The 3,269-nt window shown below is 40.7% G+C and overlaps 1 protein-coding gene across 4 annotated transcripts in view; it reads right to left on the bottom strand.

The window, feature by feature from the left end:
* Positions 1 to 3,269, bottom strand: part of Sfmbt1 (Scm like with four mbt domains 1) — a 125,526-nt gene that overhangs the window by 120,598 nt on the left and 1,659 nt on the right. For 2 of the 4 annotated variants that reach the window (XM_015494435.2, XM_048801148.1), the window contains exon 1: positions 3,051 to 3,249. The exons of 1 other annotated variant lie outside the window; for it this stretch is intronic. The gene's annotated coding sequence lies outside the window, so the exon portion shown is untranslated. Of the gene's footprint in view, positions 1 to 2,898; positions 3,015 to 3,050; positions 3,250 to 3,269 lie in introns of those variants that run through there. One more of the 4 variants, XM_048801146.1, reaches the window with a different exon arrangement.

Genomic DNA, 3,269 nt, shown 5'->3' with positions numbered 1-3,269 from the left:
AAAAAATAAAAAAAAAAAAAAAAAAAAATGGTAGTTCTACTACAGCTAAATCATCAAGCACACTCTGGGCTAATGATGCTATATGAAATGTGGGTGAAAAAGACAAATCCAGCATAGTTCTTGGCCCATCAACTGGCCAGTTACACTTAAACACAGAAAGTCAGAATTCTTTAATGAAATAATTTCACAAAAGAAAACTGTGGAACTTTGTGAACTATCCCCCCCATATATGCCTAACACAGGAAGGACTGAAGACTGTTCCTAATTTCTATCACATAGACTTCCTTGCAGTAAAAAACATAGGCCTTTGTTAGAAACTAACAAAGTAAAAATTCACTTACACTTCGAACTCCTCTCCTTTAGTAGTAGAAACAAGAAAGAACACAAACGATACATTAAAAGGTATTTAAAAAGGATAAGTAAATTGTTGCATACTTGCTTTCATTGGATAATATTTAGAAAAACATCTTCCCAAATTGAGGTCTAATACAAAAGGGCATCTTTGAAATTCTTGTAAAAATCCATACCTAACAATTTTTAGTTACCTTGTTTATTTCCTTTTTAGAATTTTAATGATTTGATTAAACACGATAAATATCCTGCATATATAAATCAAGTTAATGGCTGTCATTTAAAAGTTTGTTAAAAACTTGATACCCACATCTTAATTCACTGAATCTTAAAAATTATCAATTTCCATTCAATTTTCTCTAAAATTCTAAGGCTTCATTTTTAGGGAGGAGGAGTGCTGGAATAAAACTCAGGGGTACTCAACCACTGAGCCACATCCCCAGCCTATTTTGTATTTTATTTGGAGACAGAGTCTCACTGAGATGATTAGCGCCTCGATTTTGCTGAGGCTGGCTTTGAACTCACGACCCTCCAGTCTCAGCCTCCTGAGCTGCTGGGATTACAGGTGTGTGCCACTGTGCTCAGCCTGTCATTGTTTGGTTTTTTTTGGTTTTGGTTTTTTTAGTTGTAGATGGACACAATACCTCTATTTTATTTATTTTTAATGTGGTGCTGAGGATTGATCCCATGGAAAACAGTATGTATTAAGCAAGCGCTCTACTGCTGAGGCACATCACCAGCCCTGTTTGTTTTAAAATACTGGAGGTTGATGGGCTGGGGATGTGGCCTAGTAGTAGAGGGCTTGTCTTACATGTGCAAGGTCCTGGGTTCGATCCTCAGCACCACATACAAATAAATAAATAAGTGACAGTGTACAACTATAAAAAATAAACTTTAAAAAAAAAAGATACTGGAGGTTGAACCCAGGGACACTCTACTGCTGAACCACACTGCCCTCCCCAGCCTTTTTATTTATTTGTTTTTAAACAGGGTCTCCCTAACTTACTGAGGCTGGCCTTGAACTTGCAATCCTCCTGCTTCATTTTCCTGAGTAGCTGGGATCACAGGTGTGCACCACCAGATAGGGCAAATTCTGTTTTAAGAAATTAATTTATCTACTGACATCTTAAACTCTGACTTGGGAAAATTAATGATTCATCCTTCAAACTTACTCTCCACAAACATACCTGTATTTTAAAAATGGGCAGTAACAGAATAATACCATATCTGTGAACAAAAGAACTCCCAAGAATCACAGATCCAAATCTGCTAAAAAGTTACCTTCTGACTACAAAGTCTCTCAGGTTGGAAGTTTACCTTATTCTAGATACAAAAAAACCTTAACAGTCATTATCAAAGCAAACAATCATGATGAAAATGACCATAATTTCAAGTTTACATAACTGCTGTCCTCGAGTTTAATTATTAATATTGCCCCCCTTTCAGCTTCTAAAGGGTGCTGTTCTGTGACAAAACTCCTCTATGGTGATAGAAGTCAGAATAGTGGTTGCCTTGGGGAGGGGACAGGTATAATGAATGGGAGAAACTCAAAGGGAGCCCTCTGGGGGCCTGAAAATGCTCTGTATCTTGATCTGAATGTGGTTATCAAGGCATATGATACATTAAAAAAAAAAATCTTTGAAATATACTCTTAAGATCTTACCTCAAGAAAAAAGGTATAATTTCTTAAGCACACTTAAATACATTTTTGAATGTCTTTATTCAAAAAATTCCAAAAAAAGACGACACCACGTTTTTAAAAATGTATTTATAAAGATGCACCTTCGTGGAACCATAGACTGATTTTAACATCTTTCATGTTAAAGTCACCAAATTTTAGCACCAAAAGCACACAGAAAGATATCTATTTATCCTAATTTCGCAAATAGGTAAAATCAAAATCCATATAGGTTTAGAGATGTACCCAAGATAAGGCAGCTAGTCAATGACAACGGTAGTCACAGAACTGTTTCCTGTTTCTGGCCACTCCCGTTTCCACCAGGCCGTTACTTTTCTGAAACTGCAAACAAATCTGAACTTTGAGTGTACCTGTGGCCTAAAAGGACTCAACATACGACTCCAAACACCGGTTAACAGGCCCCAACGTGTACACGTGTAGACACTCCTCCAGCCTCTCAAGATGATAGGCAAGTTAATGTACATTTTACTTCAGATGCCATAAAGTTAAATATGACATCTTAAAGAGGTGGTTCAGGACAAGACATACGCAGATACTGTCAAAATGCACCTTACTTCCTTTCAAATCTCTTTGACGGTTACTTGATTCTCAAAGAGATCACTGCAGAATAGGGCTCGCACGCGCGCGCGCACACACACACCCCACATCACTTGGGGCCATTAACCAGCACTGCTTTGAGTGACCCGCTGGGAACAGTACCCATCAAATAAAAGCCAGTTTTCTGACTGGAACGTCCCACCCCACTCCCGGCGCAAAGCAAGATCTATAGATAACCTGTGCCTGATAGCTCAGTTTTAGACCCCACTCGAACAACTGACATCTTGGGAAAAAAACTTGACCCAACGTACATTCTTTCAGCGGGAATTTATGTTCTCCCAAGGCGTATCTGCTCCGCATAGAGCAGGCCTTAATTCCCAGGACACTCTGCTCGCCTCTACACTGCCTCCTTTTCAGCGTCCAAAAGCAGACTTCAAGAACAGAAATTGAAACGGTCACGGACCTGCGGAGTGCCTCGGGACTCTGTCCAGGTCCGCGAGGAGGTTGGCCAGCAGCGCCCGACGATCTGCAGAGCCAGGGAGGCCCGCTCACTTCACAACGGTGGCTATGCAACCGGTTGCGGCGACCGCTAGACGCTCCGCAACCGCGCAGCGGCCGCCTGGGCCCTCCGAAGTTCCGACCCGCGGCGCGGGCGACTAGCCCAGCCCAAGGCAGCCATTCA

The sequence above is a fragment of the Marmota marmota genome, unplaced genomic scaffold (assembly GCF_001458135.2).
Source record: "Marmota marmota marmota unplaced genomic scaffold, marMar, whole genome shotgun sequence".
Taxonomy (NCBI): Eukaryota; Metazoa; Chordata; class Mammalia; order Rodentia; family Sciuridae; genus Marmota; species Marmota marmota.
The sequence above is the reverse complement of the archived record's forward strand: the minus strand, read 5'-3'. Positions and strand labels throughout refer to the sequence as shown.